Source organism: Sturnira hondurensis, unplaced genomic scaffold (assembly GCF_014824575.4).
Source record: "Sturnira hondurensis isolate 20B ecotype Veracruz unplaced genomic scaffold, ASM1482457v3 Scaffold0015056, whole genome shotgun sequence".
NCBI lineage: Eukaryota > Metazoa > Chordata > Mammalia > Chiroptera > Phyllostomidae > Sturnira > Sturnira hondurensis.
In genome coordinates this window covers 1,280,635-1,296,541 of record NW_028087687.1, presented here as the reverse complement: position 1 = coordinate 1,296,541, position 15,907 = coordinate 1,280,635, and the positions used below count along the sequence as shown (strand labels likewise).

Genomic DNA, 15,907 nt, shown 5'->3' with positions numbered 1-15,907 from the left:
ATAACTGATTTTTCCTAAAGAAAAACATCAGATCCCCAGTTACACCCTTTAAAAGTATGTATCACCCCACAGAGAGTGTAGAAATTCTCTTTAACAACAGCAACACAAAAGACACAATTAGGAAAAATGCAAAGCAGCTACAATTACAATCGAATACAGTTTGTGCTTCTGACACGGGCCTTCTCACACTAGTTGGGCCTTAGACACTCCTTAAGGAAGTCCCAAATTTTGCAGTCTGGTAGCTCTCATGTCCTAGGAAAATATCAATATAAGGGAATAAGGGGAGCCTGATTCACATTTACAGAGTACCTTTCCCAATAGCAAGTTCTGTGCTCATGATCTCTATCCGGGCCAACCCTGTCACCTGCTCTAGCAGTGTGCCCTCAGATAACCTTGGTGAGTCTCAGCTTCCCCACCTGGATTTGCGCATAATTAATCACAGCAGCTGCCTCAGAGAGGTGTGGGGCCAAATGATAGTATCTGCCATGCAGCACATCTGTCACAGTGACCTCTGCCTCATAGTAAGTGCTCAATATATTTTAACCCTGAGCATTTCTGCGGGGTCCCCCTACAGGTGAGGGGGGAAAAGGTAACTTGTTTAGAGTCGCCATGCTGAGCGACTAACCCAGGTTCACATCCCAACACGGGGGTGTTCTGTGCCTACCAAACTACAATCGGAGGCATCATACACACTGAAGGACTGTCATCCACATTCTGCGGAGACACTAAAAGGGGAGGGGGACGCTAAAAGCGGGGGAGGGTTGCATAGAAAGCATTAAAAACGTACTACCAATTACAAATGTCTCCTCGTCAGCCTTTCCAAAGAGAATTATTTTAAAATATTTAACCCTAAGTAGTATGTAGGTTATTGATCAAGGACCATCTTCCCTAGCACGGTAACAAATATGAACTTAATCTAGAATGCCTTGCTACCCTACTGACCATCTCACCAACAGGAAAGGAAGTAAATACCCTGATCACTTCGCAGCATGCATGTCCACATGTCACCACAGTAAACCCTCCCAACCAGGTGGGTGTCCTTCTAGGTGCTTTACAGGTAGAGAAACTGTGGCACAGGCAGCCCCCTATCTCCACCTATCTCAGGGCAGGGCCCAAACTGAAACTCACCTCTATCTACATCTAAAATCTGTGTTTTCTTTAGAACAACACGGACGAGGCAGAAGGTTTAGGCCATTTATTTGCTTGGCTCTGATGGTATGTTCAACAGAATAAATAGGAAAAGTGCCAGTTTTTGAGGACATCCCAGTGAAGATTAATTTTTACCAAGTGATTTCATCTCCAAAGTACAAGTCAGTAACAGACATGGTCAAAAGATGCCCCACGCAGAGCACACTCAGTTCACAATTTCAAACTTGTCTGGGTCCGTGTTGGTCTCATACACAAAAAAAGCTTTTGAAAAGGCAGGAGTTCACTGTCAGGTTCAAGTGAGCACGAATGACCGCCCCACCCTTCAGAGCTTCAGCCACAGTAGTGGATTGCACCGAGTCTACAACGTGCCCCATTCAGTCCGGCACGAATCAGTTCCTCCAGGTTCTCAACTGACAATTAGGGAAGACTCCTTGGTCACAGTCTCTGAGCTACAGAGGACACAGGGCCAGTTTTCTTTTTTTCTCTTCTTTTTTTTAGGATAAACATTTTTTATTGTGGTAAAATACATATCAAAATTTACCATTTTCACCTTTTTAAGTGTACAGGTCTATGGCATGAAGTACATTCACACTGTTGAATAATTATTGCCAGCATCCAGAACTGCTTAATCTTTCCCCAGCTGACCCTCTGGACCCCTTAAGTAGTAACTCCCACTGCCCCACCCCCACAGCCTGTGGTAACCACCATTCTACTTTCTTTCTCTATGAATTTGATTATTCCAGGTACCATAAGCACATCACACAGTATCTGTCCTTTTGTGACTGGCTCATTTCACTAAGCATGAGGCCAGTTCTCTTTTTTCCCAGTTAGTCTCCTTGAACAAACACCCTGAAATGCACATCCTCCAGAGGAAATAAAAATGAACACGGGCGCATGCTTTTTCCCCCCATTTACTTACTCATCTTAAAAGGACATAAAAACACTAAGGCTGGCTGAGGAGGAAGAAGAGAAAGGCAACAAAGTCACCCCTAACTTCACCAGGGAACCACTCCACCTTCATTCCTATTTATTCTCTCATAATCTTCTGCTTTGTGCAAATGAAATTTTGATAATTACATCACATTGAATGTCTTCTTGCTTTAACTTAACTATTAAAATCATATCTCTGCAAACATTTCAAAAATTAACTTTCAAGGTCAACCTACAGAAAAATAAACGTACTTCCATGAAAACTTGTATCTACCAAGCTCTCTAATGGCAGAAAGAAGTTAAGATTGCCTGAAGTTTCACTCTTATACAAGGAAATTGTTCTTCGCAAGACAGTACCATATTGTTTTAGTAGTTGGTACAGAAAGAAGACAACACCTTCACAAGTGTTCATACAAAATCACTTAAATGTTCAGTATAAAGGTATATAAACTCCAAATGCAGCCATCCATCCCACTGTTATGGTTCTCGGTGGAGAAGAGCACAGCAACATCTAATGAAAATCTCATTTTCTCTGCAGGAAATACGGATAATAATGTCACAAATCAGCATTCTCCTCCGTTTTTTATTGGTTTTTCTTGCAATCCACATGTTCTCAGAACTAATGAGAGGAAAGATAAACTTCAATAAAATTCCACATCTTATTTTTGTTTCTTATTTCTATTTGTGGCTTGTAAAAAAAATACATATATATAACAGCAGGATCTAGTGCCGGTAAAGGAAAATGATTTAAGCTGAAATAAAACTCCAGCCAGCAGGAGAAGACTTTGATCAGGAGACAATTATACATGAGCTGATGGAGAGCAAGGCTTCCTTTATTTATTTTGGTAGAAATAACCTCAAGTCCTGGAAAGAAGACATTTTTAGAAAATGACACTGACCCAACCGCTAAGTCTCACGAGTGAGAGCAGAGAGTGAGAGCAGAGGGCGCTACTTTCCTTGCACCACTGCTCCCACACTGTCTGCTCAAATCACGGGATTCGCCTCATTGAAATGCAGGAGGTAACTGAAATGCGGGATGACTGAAATTATAGAGACCCTGTCCACGGTAACGGTATCCAACACAGCCACTGTTCACACTGAATTTCCTGTCTCATCTAGAGACAGCACAAGCCCCGTGAAAACAGAGCACCCCAACTAAGGGGACCCAGAAGGGCCAATCATTCCCAACACAAACTAAGTTCCCAGAACTACAGGCAACCCTGGCAATGCCACACCTGAGTTCTCCCTAGCACTCCAGACCATGTTTCCTTCCTGCGTAGACTGTTTCTGCGTGTTCCTTCTGTATCTGCAGCTTCTTTTTTCTGGTTTTTAACCTCACCTGAGGATATATTTATTGATTTTAGAGAGAGAGGAAGGAAGCAACAGAAAGAGAGAAACATCCGTGTGAGAAAGAAACATCAATCAGTTGCCTCTCGAACGCACCGGGACTGGGGATTGAACCCGCAACCTTTTAGTGTTAAAGGAGGATGCTCCAACCACATGAACCACCTGCCAGGGATAAATCTGTAGCTTCTTTTAATCCTCTTCTCAGTGAAATATCCCAACACCTTTCTAAAAATTGCCCCAAGCATAAACACATCAGATGCACAGGACAGGGCCTCCTGCCCTATTTTTTAGTGAGCTCGCCCCACCTTGTCCCTGCAGCCATTTGCCCTGTAGGACTACAGCCTTAAAGATGATCAGAGAATAAGACTTTTCATAAAAACAGATCCACACCATCTGCTCTGACTCCAGGAAGGACCAAAACTAAACATATATCAACCAAAAGGAAATTTAAAAGTTAGTATTTTGAAGTTGGGATTAAAATTCCAAAATGTCAGCAAAAACCCAAAACAATATTAACTAAGTCTGACCTCAAGCTTCTATTTCTCATACCTAATGCTCTAACTTAGCAACTCCAACAGGTCCGTCCTCTCACCCTACTCCTACTTGGGGTTAGCTGACATCCGTGGCAATATCTAAATACCCAAAAGAAGAAAGAATGTGGTCATCATCTGAACAAGTCAAGTCAAAAACCACTCTTTGCTATGTAACTGAGGCAAAAGCATGTTAAAAAACCAGCTTGAGTCCCACATGACATTACAGCCCTCTCCTTCCTGATGCTGCAAATGGGCAATAATCTTCTGGGCTCTGCATGCCCTTTACCTCTGGATCCAAGTCAGTGGGACCGACCAGCTGGGCACAAGTCACAAGGAAAACCAACATGAGAAATCCTGTCTCTGCCGCAGACATTGCCGTCTACTACAACGATCAGAAGCCACGGAAGGGTGGAAGGTGAAGAGCAGGGAGAAGTCTCCACTGCCCAAAGTGCCTTTAGAGATGGTTGTCCAAGGTGTGCATCAAGAATCACTAGTTCTGGGGAAACTGTGCAAATGCTGAATTAAAGGAAGTTAACAATTTCCTTTTCAGCAGGCCTTCTGAAACATGTTCATGGATAGAGAGGAGGAACTTGATGGTAGAAACCTTTATTCACAATATATTCCCAATCTCTTGGGTTTCGGTGAACGCACTTTGGGAAGCACTGCCTTAGAGACCGTGGAAACAAGGTTAGAACGGAGACCCAGAAAAGCAGGTATAGTACTAAGGTGACATCAATCCAGGGTCAGAACCACAGAAGCAGCAGGGCTCCTTGAAGAGATGTTTAACAGTGAGGCCCTCTGCACCATTCTTTGGGCATGAAATTGCTCCTCTCCCTGTCATGAACTTGACATGGCCATCACTTACTGTGACAACTCAGGACACAGCTTAATAGTCACCTACTCAGGCCACTTGATCTAAAGGAGCCCACCAGGCACTTTGCAGAGAGTGTTTACCTCATTGCCATATCCCTAGGGCCTACCGGCACATAGTAGATGCTCAGTAAACATATGCAGAATGAGTAAGTAAATGAAGTGCCCCAGCTCTCCTCCCCTCTGGCTGGCAGAAATGATTACTTGAACATCTGGTTATATTTAATTTCAGTTCAATACGATTTTATTATTTCAAATAAAGAGGCCATGCTTATGCTACAGTTGCTAAATTAAATAATGTTTACATTTCCTTTGGACACATATTTTCAGACTGAGTCACTGCGAAATTTTGAAACTACGTATATTTGAGTCATTCCAGAAACAATAACGAGTGTAAAGTGAGCTCCTCCCCTAGGCCTTTCTGAAATTTGTACACAAAACCACATAGTTAACTGGCTCTTATGTTAACCAAACTCACACTGACCTCGTTAAAATCCTGCTATAAGACTACATCATCGTAACTGGGGATAAATTCTCAGGAAAACTAACAACTAAAAAATGTCCTGGGGCATATTTATTGAAGCCTCCCATGATAAAATTTGTTTTCCTGCATATATTCATTCTCTGACAAACACTTATTGAGCAGCCAGGACTGCCCAAGCTCCGGGAACACGACGACCAAGCAGCAGCAGGGCATCCCTGCAGAGGCATACAGACCAGAAGAGGAGCCACGACAGGAAGGGGTGGCAATGCAGAGACGTGGTGTAAGTGGGTGTGAGGAGCTCAAAGTGGAAGCGAACAGAACCAGCCGCCCTCGGATGATGCGCCCCAGTGCTCTTCCAAGTGTGGTCCCAGGGCAGCAGCAGCAGCACCTGGGAAGTTATGAGAAGTGCGGGCTTTCATCGGGCCATGGTGCCAACCTAGGGACCAGAGGCTTGAAGGTGGAGCCAGCCATGTGTGTTTGAACAAGCCCTCTAGTCATTCTGACACACACTGAGGTGGCTGATGATTAAGCTGCTTCCTGAAGGAGGAACAAAAGTCAAGCAGGGAAAGAACAGACCGAAAGGGTGCTTGCAGGCCATGGGAACTGAGGATAAATGCCTGAAGGCCACGGGAAACCTGGCACGTTGTAAGAACAGGGTGGCTCAGGCTCAGTGCATGAGACAGAGAGCACAGCAGACCATAATGGGCGTCGGGTGTGGCATCACGGAGCTCGGACTTCACTGGGAGGGCAGCGAGGAGCCCCTGCAGGGCTGGGATGGACAAACCCAGACCTGCAGCAGATTTCAGACCACCTGGGAGGGAGTGTAGAGAACAAACCCAGAGAGGCTGAGGAGGAGGCGGTTGCAGACTCCTGGGTCTACAGAGGCAGTGGTGGTCAGAAGTTAAATGGAGGCACACCGTCAGGCCCAGCAGGGCTCCAAGAGGGAGTAGGGGGTCAGGGGTGCCTCACACAGAGCACAGACAGAGGTGCCAGGCACACAGTGGGATAGATTGAGCATCCCTTCCCCTGGGAAGCCTTACCTGACACGCCCTCCACAGCAACCAGGGTAGGCGCTACTCTGGGAAGCACTATGTACTTCTGGCAGCTCATGTCACATTTTATCATAGTTAGTTCTTTACTTAGCTGTCAGTCTTTCCCCACAAACTGACAGCTTCCAGCAGGCAGAGGCAGTGGCCATCCTGGTCAGTTTCCATGCTGGTCAGTTTCCACATGCAGCATTTGGAAGAATGCCCACCACAGCAAGGGGAAAGCCAAACGGAATGAATGGAGCTGGACAAGCCAGGAGGCCACTGAAAGGCCACTGCTGTCAGTCAGGGGAGAGATGACCGTGTCATGGAAAGGAACTACAAAGCTGTTACAACGGAACTTCTTAATTTTTCTCTAGTCTGTTGCTACCATTCAAACCACTGAATGAAAATCTTTTCAAGTCAATTATGTTACGAAAATTCAACAGTAAATCTGACCTGTTGACTGGAGCGCCCAAGCTCATCTCCCTGTGGAAAGTCAGAAAGGACCATGGTCAGAGTGCTTTTGTCAGCAAAAGTGAGACACAGGTTTAGGCCACAGACTGGTCCCTATTTGAGATAACAGGTTTGCTTCAGAGCAACTCTGCAAAGCCTCAGAGTAGGGGATGGAGACGTTTCATATCCCGCTGGCATAGTTTGCATCTTTGCTTTGATTTTTAGAAATGACTTCAAGCAGGCAGATAATGTTGTGACCCAATTACGGGGTATTTTGGAAGCAGCAGGCACCTAACTTGGAGGTGGAGCTGGTGGGCGGGCGTAGAAGGAAGAGTTTCTAAGTAGGCTCTGCCACCTGCCTCTCAATCCTGCGTGGAATTTTATAAAGAAAGGATCTGTGACAAGCAGGAAGTAATGCAACATCTCCCCTGATCTGCTTCCTGTTTTCTCACTATTCCCAAAATAGACAAAGCTAAGGAAAATCATAAATATATTTCTAGCCCTCTAGGGGGGGAGGTTCATCAAGGGCACAAACTTGGGTCCCTGGGGAGAAAAAGGGATAAAAGGCAAGGCTACCCCTAGGCTCAGAAGGTGAAAACACTGGGGAAAAAAATGGACAAACAGGAACCAGAGGAAAAAACTGGCCAATTCTTACACCAAAGCTTCCTGCCAGATGATGCCACAAGCTCATCTGCCCTGGAGTCTCCTGGTCTTTAGAGTCAACAGTTACAGTTTTCACTTAAAACTAAAAACAACTGTTGAGGTCTTACTTCATGCCAAGTATTGTTCATGTATCATATGCCAACTCATGAGATTCTCATATGCATATTTTACATAGACATCACCTGCACTCCGACTTTTGGATGAGGAAACTGAGGCACTGTAAATTCTGTTGTCCAAGTACAAGTCCCTTGTCCACAGGCATACGGCTACTCAACTGCGGAGCAGTCCTGGAGCCCCAAGACTGTGGCTTGTAACCACCAAATCCGCTCTGTCTCCATGCGCCTAGGGCTGGCCTCTGCATGCACTGTTAGGGCGTCTGGCGGCATTGCTGACCTCCACCACTAGATGATGACATAGTTACTTCTCGTCCCACAGTCAGGACAATGTCTCCAGACATTGCCAAATGTTCCCTGGAGGGCAAAACTGCCTTGAGAATCACTGCTGTAGAGATTTCAAAGGCCAAATCTCTAGGTCCCAAAGGCCAAATCTCTAGGTTCCCAAGGCCAAATCTCTAGGTCCCCTACGGAAAGAGTGGCAAATCCTGGGTAGAAGAAAGGCGACAACGGTTCTACTGAGTGAAGGAAAAATGGGAAAGGAGACAGCGGAAGGGTTTTCTGTAGTGGGGGTTCACAACAGAAGTCCCCTGCCACGGCTCCTATCCGGTGAGACCTCCCGACTCTGGCAGAGTCGGACAACCCTCCTTCCCACCACTCCCTAGAGCTTCACACGCATGCCTTGGTACAGCACCTTACAACCAACGCTCTGGTACATTCCTCTCCACCTCCCTGAACCTCATACAGTGTCTGGCACAATGCTTGTGCTCAATAAACATTTGCTGAACAAAGCCATGAACAAATGAAGCTGAGGTTTCTGGGTGTCAACAAATGAACACATCTCTATCTTCACTAGGGGTGTGAAGAAGACATAAAGAAATAAAACTTGGTTCTTGAGAAGGATAAGAGGTTTTCTGGTCAGGTCATTAGAAAAATCTGAGGTTGAATCAGTGCTTCTGAAGCAGCTATACCCCCCCTGAGTTCACTATGAGTCCACACGATGCCTATTAGTATACTGAGGAATGGATCAACTCAAGAAACCTAATTCATGCTAAGGAAACTCTAATTATTCACTTCCACCGATAAGCAGCACTGCCCTGCAAATCAGGATACTCAGTGTGGCAGGTTCACTGACTTGTCCAGGACAGAAGTCTACGTGGGAAACCAAACAAAGATCAGAAGGTTAAGTACAGAGCCAGCACCCAGGAGCATGCCAGATGCTCCCAAGGAGAGGCCCCATCATGCAGGGTGGTGGGGTCCTCTCTCCAGACCCACCACCCTAACAGCCAGAAGTCCCTAGTCAGCCATGGGACTGCTGGAGAAACCTTGAAATCCTCACCTCATCTTTTTCCAGTCCCTGGAAGTTTCTGTCATCCCAACATTGCCTCATAATGGGCACATGACAATGAATCAGACTCCTATGAAATTTATTTACAATAGAAACATTCTAGACTAGAATCTGCCTAGAGAGATTCAACAGAGCGACCTCAAGTGTCAGGCACATTCAGTAATTCTATTTAGATTTTCCTACTACCCAATTCGTGTTCAGATGAAAGAAATGCGCGTTGGGGCTATGATTTGGAGGAAGTAGTTCCACCATTACATACAAAAATTTAGGTTAACACCCATCTTGAAAATGAATGAAAGGTTAAATTTTGACCTTTTCCCCAAATGCTGAATTTAGGACGGTTTCGTGGTGTGGTGAAAAGAAGAACACAGGCTTTGTTCAGGCCTGGGCAAGTCCTTTACCTCTCCTGAGCCCAGGCTTCCCCACCTATAAAAGAGGAAAGAAGGGAGTAACCCAAAAGACTAAATGAAATGTTTCCTCCACAGCACCAAGCACACATTGGACCCTTAATTAATTAATAAATGTTTTTGCTTCATCCTATCAGTCCCTCAGCAACTCCTGGACTCCTCTGTATTGATTACAACTGCAGAGCCAATACGCGTGTTCACTGTGCTGTCTTCAGTAAGAGAACCTCAGTTTCCATACCTCTAAAATGGGAACAGTACTGTAGTGTTTTGTAAGGATTGCACGAGATAACAGCTACATAGCTTTTAGTACAAAATAAGAGCTCCACATTATTAGTGATATATTATTATGATCAGCACAGATTTTTTAAAGAGTATTATGAGAAATATGTTACTTTCTTCAGCTGCTATTTAAAGCTCAGAAATGACTTAAGTTTGTCAATTCCATGAGCAAATTATTCTGAAGCCTCTTGTAGAGATGCATCAAGGCTCACCCTGGAGGGTATGACACTGCACAGGTCCCAACCAAGCTGGCTACTACACAAATCTTGGATCTACAGCTTTGAATCCATCAGCATTTCCTAGAATCACCAGCCCCCAATTGCTAAAGCGCGCTATTTTGGCAGGAAAGGGCCTGCATGCAAAGAAGCAAACATCAAGATCCATCACTTGGAGGCCGGCTAAAACAAAATGCACACTTCAGTTACTAGTGCTTTCTGCTCTCTCAGACCCTCATGTTTCATCTTGGCGCTTTCCTTGTCATTCTTAGGCTATAATTCAAAAATATTTGCTGGTTCCCAGAGCACTTTTAAAATTAGTTTCTTCTCAGTTCTCCTAGGACCGCAGGTCTGTACCAGTGACTACAGTCCTGGAAGGCCCAGAGGCTCCATCTGCATACCCACAAGCTCCAGTTGACCTGGCCTCCACTCTTCAACTTGATCCCGAGGGCTGGGCTGTCTACATTTCAGGCCTAGATTCCCAGACTTATCCATTTCATGGACCATTAAGCTGCCAAGTAAAAATATTCCCAACAATTCATAAAAAAAAAACTTACCCCCAAACCAGAAGGATACAATCTCAGAGAAAAGCACCGATCTTCTCATTTGAACATACTTAGGAAATTTGCACTGCATCATCACTCATTTTAATAAGGACAGCAAAAACATCACCAACAGACAAGTGGGCCTAGCACTGCACTTTGCATATAGTAGACACTCAATTACTTTTAAATTGTACAGAATCGAAGCTCTGATTCACCAGGCAACAGCTTTGTAAATGCTACATCCAGTGCCACCAGTGATGCCAGGTTCTCCTTCTCCAACAAGGGCATTTCGTCTCCCTTCCCTCTCTGGACCTCTGCACGTTCTCCCCGACCTCATCCTCCTAAGCGCACACTTCTAGCTCAGTTCCCAAACCACATTCTTTTCAGGCAATTTTAAAAGGAAGAAACAAAACCACTCTTCCTCTCACTCTAAACATCCCTAAAGCATACTTTCCGGAAGAAATACACTTGAAAAACCTCAGTTATTACGTAGCAGACTAAATTTTGCAAGATATCTGTAAGAGGCAAAGGATAGAATAGTCACTTTATTTATAACCACTATCAAATTATTAATAAACAATAGAGAAAACCTTTAATCATAACTCCATACCATTCATCTTTTCCATGTTCTCTTCCCCTCTTGGTCCACACAAATTTCTGTATTGTATATACCAATAAACTATATGTTGGGACTTGCTTCCTGATAATGAAAGCAATGCTCGTCCTAGCAACTGTTCAGTGCTTAGAAGTCTGGGTAGGATTCACGTATTACAGAAACAAGGTTACATAGAGAGGGAATGTCTCCTCCCCGAAAGGCATCTACCACCGATCACCAATTCCAGCTTCTTACTTCTTGCCAAGTTGTGACGAGGTGACCTTCTTCCCTCTGTCCTTGTCTTTCCAGCTCTCTCTCATCCAGTGTTTAGAGTTACAGCTCCAGTCCTAGCAGGGGCCCAGTAAACCTCAGTGCCTGGTTCTGATCAGAAGCTCCAGACTCACTGTCCATTAATATCAATTATTTAAATACAGATAACAACTCTGGCTTCTCCTCACCTACCTCACTTATAGGTTAATGAGGCTGAGTTTTGTGACCATCTTGAAAGCAAAGTATACTCAAAATACCAAATGGGATTGCGTTCCTTTGCTCTCTGCCCCATCATCATAGCTGGCCCCACCCCCCAAAAGTTCACGACCTTGCCAACGATGTGTGAGCACACTGCCACAGCCATCACTCCTGCTACTGCAGCAGTGGACTGTGGAAACCTATCCAATCCAGTAGCAGTACTAACATGAAATGATCATTGTGAGCCAGAGACCAAGGGCTGCATTTCTGATAGAGAGGTGAAGACAAAGGACAGGGACATGGGAAAGGGTTGTCAAACAAAATGTCATGTGGACAGGCCCCAGCATCCGAGGCACAGGACACCCTCCTCTGCAGTCCCCCTGGAGGCTTCTTCCTCGGGTTGACCAAGGGCAGCATCTCCCTTCAGAAGATGCTATAAAAGTTTTAAATATTCAATGTGCTTTACCCAAAGCAAATAATTAATTTATCTTCTACCTAGTCTCAGTAGGGGCACAAAGAACTAATTTTAGGACATTCTTTAACAAATAAAAACGAAAAGGGAGGCAGAAACAGGCAAAAAAAAAAAAAAAGGAAGGGCATTCAACAAAGCTAGACAAGCCAGACTTACTGAAACACAAAATCAGCTTCATCTAATACTTTAAATGAAGTCCCCACTCATCAAATGGCTGTTATCACAGACCCTCAGACAGGGACAAGAAGAACGCAACAGACACCCAGAGGGTACATTCCACAGCAACTCCCCCATTTTACAGATGAGAGAAACTGAGGCCCAGAGAAGTATGCTGACTCCCCCAACGTCACACAGTACATTAAACTAGTGGATGAGCCAGGCCCAGATGACAAGTCCTGGAAGCCCCTGGTTGATGGTCCTTCCACCAAATCTCACTAGACCCTTAATTGTGGAAAGTCTGGCACTCTGCCTCTGAAAACCCACTTTACCTGAGAGAAATGCCACCAACACATATCAACATGCAGAATACGCACTAATAACACAGTAAAACAAAAATGGGTAATCTGGATTTGTTTTCCTTACATTTAAGTTTGTGTGTTGGTAGTACAACAGTGCTGAAAATTAATTAATACAAAACAGTTTTTAAAGATGGATGAAAGCGTCTTAAAAATCTTCAGATCAGTTTGAAGACAGGCGATTCCAACCAAATCTAATTCCAAATCACAAATCAAAGATGTTTTACAAGAGATGCTTATCAAATAAGAATGATGCCAGTGGAAGACATTCTCATACAAAATAAAACTTTTAAGTTCTATTGCTGTACAATCAAAGAACTCCCCACCTTCTCAGAGGGGTTTTCTTGAAAAGCTGATGTTTATGTCCAAGATACTGACACATTAGATGATACATGTAAGAAGCTTAACAGCAGACCTGACATACTGGAAGCACTGAACAAATGCTTGTTTCCCTAACCCAGGGTAGGAGAATGAGTACAATCCACACACCTAGAAATATCTTCTTAATATACCTTCCTAAAAGTCTGCCCTGCACTCCTGGAAAATGTAAGATGTTATATCATCAGGGTATTGCATTTTATTTTAAAAATGTGTATTTTAAAAGTGTAACTAAAAAAGGCACACAGAGAGAACAGTGCATTTTTCTTAAAATACAAATTTAGCTATCCCCAATTCAGGGTAATCAACATAACACTATCCTAATGTTACAGCAAGGTTTTCAGTAGTAATCCCTGCTGTAACAGGAAAAAAAAGAACACAATGTTTACTTTTTTTCTAGTAGCAGGAAAAGAAAACAGTCATCAAAAGTTTAAACATGGCATAAAAAGAGTACCAGTTTTACAATAATTATCTTTGTAGAGGTGGAGTCTTGCAATGTTTAGGAGTCGTTTCTTAAATACCTTTGTGGCCAGTATTCATACACAGAAGTGAAGTGCAAAATGCCAGCCCTTTACACGTAAGCTCATTGAGCCTTCCCACTACACTTTGTAAGAGTTTCAGGAAGCGGGGGGGTGCTGGCTCCATGGAGGCAAATCATTTAGTTAAAAGTATACTTTGGATGAGAGAATAGCCTAAGACATAAAAACACCTTCGCTGGAAAAGAATCCCAACTTTAGAGACAGTTGTGACAGAGGCTCTGAGCAAGCATCTAGGGACATCCCAGGTTTTGAAGACCCCCAAGAGCTTTTTCCAACCATCAACAAAAGGGCAGCGTAGAAACCCTGCATCCGTTTCCCCTGGTGTTCTGATACCTGCCCACTGCACTCTACTGCCCCCTGTGTTCTCTCAGCATTTCCCCCAGCGGGGAGGTTCCTCTTCCTCTTGACAAATGCCATTCTTTTAGAACAGTGCCACTTCTAGGATTCTGCAAGTTACTATAAACAAGGGTTGAGCAAATACTGCTTTCAAGCTACAAACTGAAAATACACAACAAGCCTGCTACCTACGTTCATAGACAAATCCCCTCTCGTGGACTGCCTGCTCCTTACATTCTGAGACTCTTAATTATCATGGACCTTTGAACACAGCATTTTAAATTCAAATCCATAACAAGGGTAAAAAATATCAAAGATTTAATAGACCCAAATCAAGAACCACAGATCAAGATGCCACAGTTTTTTTTAAAAAATCAGTGTAATAGTAAAACAAATGACAAACCAGTGCCAATCTCACAAAGTTTCCTCATTTCTTGGAATTCATACACCACCGCTGACATCATTGTATGATCATTCTTTAGGTATTTCACCTAAGTCATCAGGCACAATGTAAACAGAGCCAGTCCCTGAGAGACTTCCTAAACAAAACGGTGCCCTCCCAGAGCCCAGTCTTGTTGGGGCTTGAGACACTGACCTTCTCCTCTCAATCTTGGCCCTCTCCGACCAGTCATTCCAGCCGAAAACGTTTGTGACAGTTGTGGCTCTGAGCTGCGCAGAACTTGACTACACAATGACTCCAACTCTAAATCTGATTTCTCCAATTTATTATCTTTTGAATTCAAGTCCCTTGCCTCCTCGGCCCTTCGCCCCTGACTCGCCCCTGACTTCTCAGCTCGCTCCCTCTCTCTCTCTCTCAGCACCCGAGGTCGAGACCACCTTTCATTGTTTGTATGGGACTCCGCTTCGCATAATGCCTCCGTCCAGCAAGGTTTTCATCGCACAAATGTCATTTCTAGCTTTCAGCCCTCCATTCCCCCCACGCAAAGCAGCAGAGGGGCTTTCTGTACCCAATGGCCAGCTTTCCTGATTCGTCCCCTTCGCACAGCCATTTTCTAGTTAAAACCCTCTCTGCCTCCGAGGGGAGATATGAACTTTTCCCCCTTTGATCTCTCATAGGTTGGTGTCTGAACCCCGAGAAGCTAGCCCCGTCTCCAACTCCCCGGCAGGAGCGCGCTGCCGCCCCAGGCGGGGGAGCCCAGCCGCACGGCAAAGGACAGTGCCAGGGGTAGGGGGTGTGCGCTCTCCCTCGCCCGAACCCACCCTCACTTTTCCTCTCCGCAGCCCCCACCCGGGGGCACCCCTCCAAGCCTATCTCTGCCGCCCCAGGCCCTGCCATGCCCGAAAAAGAGAACGCCGGAAAGCAAAAGAGATGCAAGTCAAGGAGTGAGCCCGCAATCGCCCTGCCACCCGGCCCTGCGGCACCGGCGCAGGGGGCACGGGACTCCGTAGCTGCCGCCAGCTGCAGATGCGGCAGCAGCTGCTGCAGCTGTGCCTGCGGCTGGGCGGACGGCAGTGGCCGTGCAGCCCTCGGGATCAGAACAGGAGCAGCCGCTGGGACTACGCGCAGCCACTCACACCGCACGCCACTGCCCGGGTCTCCCGCCAGCACTCCCGGGCCGCTGCGGGGTCCAGGGCAAAAGCAAGGAAGAACGCGAGGCTCACCGGTGGTGTGCGCCGTACTCGCCTCGGCTACGGCGCCCGACAGCTCCGCTCCAGTCTCGCCCTCCACCGAGCGCCCGGATCAGCTGCGGGTGCAGCACACGAGCTTCCTCCTACTTGAGACTAGGACGGGCTCTGGCGACTGAGCATGCCCAGTGCCACTCCGAGAGTCCCGAGCTGGGAGCAATGCCAGCGAGATTCCACTTCTCCAGGCTTTGGCGGCGGCTGCTGGAGGAGAGGCTGGAGCGGCCCGGCCGGCCGGGCGGGGGTTGAACCGGGAGAAAGGCGGGGCCGAGGGCGGGGGCCCGGGAGCAGGGGGCGGGCCACGTGCCTAGTGCGACCTCTGCAGGCAGAGGCTGCGGATCACCTGAAACGCGGGGTCCCTCTAATCTTCTGGGAAGATAGCTTAGGAGGTAGTGGGGCCTAGGGTGTGGAGACCCAAATGCCTGCCGGGAGTCAGGGTGCAGCCGGATATCTCTTCCATGTGGTCTGGCAACTAACTGCACTAAAAGGCAGTTGGGTAACCTTATCCCTGGCTAGTCTTCTCTGTCTGAATTCCCTCATAATGGGAACATGTCCCCAGGTGAGAGCTGCCCACACCCTTCCAGCAGCAACTTGTA

General features: G+C 45.9%; 1 protein-coding gene across 14 annotated transcripts in view; it reads right to left on the bottom strand.

Annotated features, from left to right (window-relative positions):
* The window catches only part of APBB2 (amyloid beta precursor protein binding family B member 2), a 321,139-nt gene extending 305,634 nt beyond the window's left edge, over positions 1-15,505 (bottom strand). For 9 of the 14 annotated variants that reach the window (XM_037064262.1, XM_037064265.1, XM_037064261.1 and 6 more), the window contains exon 1: positions 15,291-15,503. The gene's annotated coding sequence lies outside the window, so the exon portion shown is untranslated. Of the gene's footprint in view, positions 1-15,205; positions 15,258-15,290 lie in introns of those variants that run through there. The other 5 variants (XM_037064270.1, XM_037064272.1, XM_037064275.1 and 2 more) reach the window with 4 other exon arrangements.
* Between the last annotated feature and the right edge of the window lie 402 nt (positions 15,506-15,907).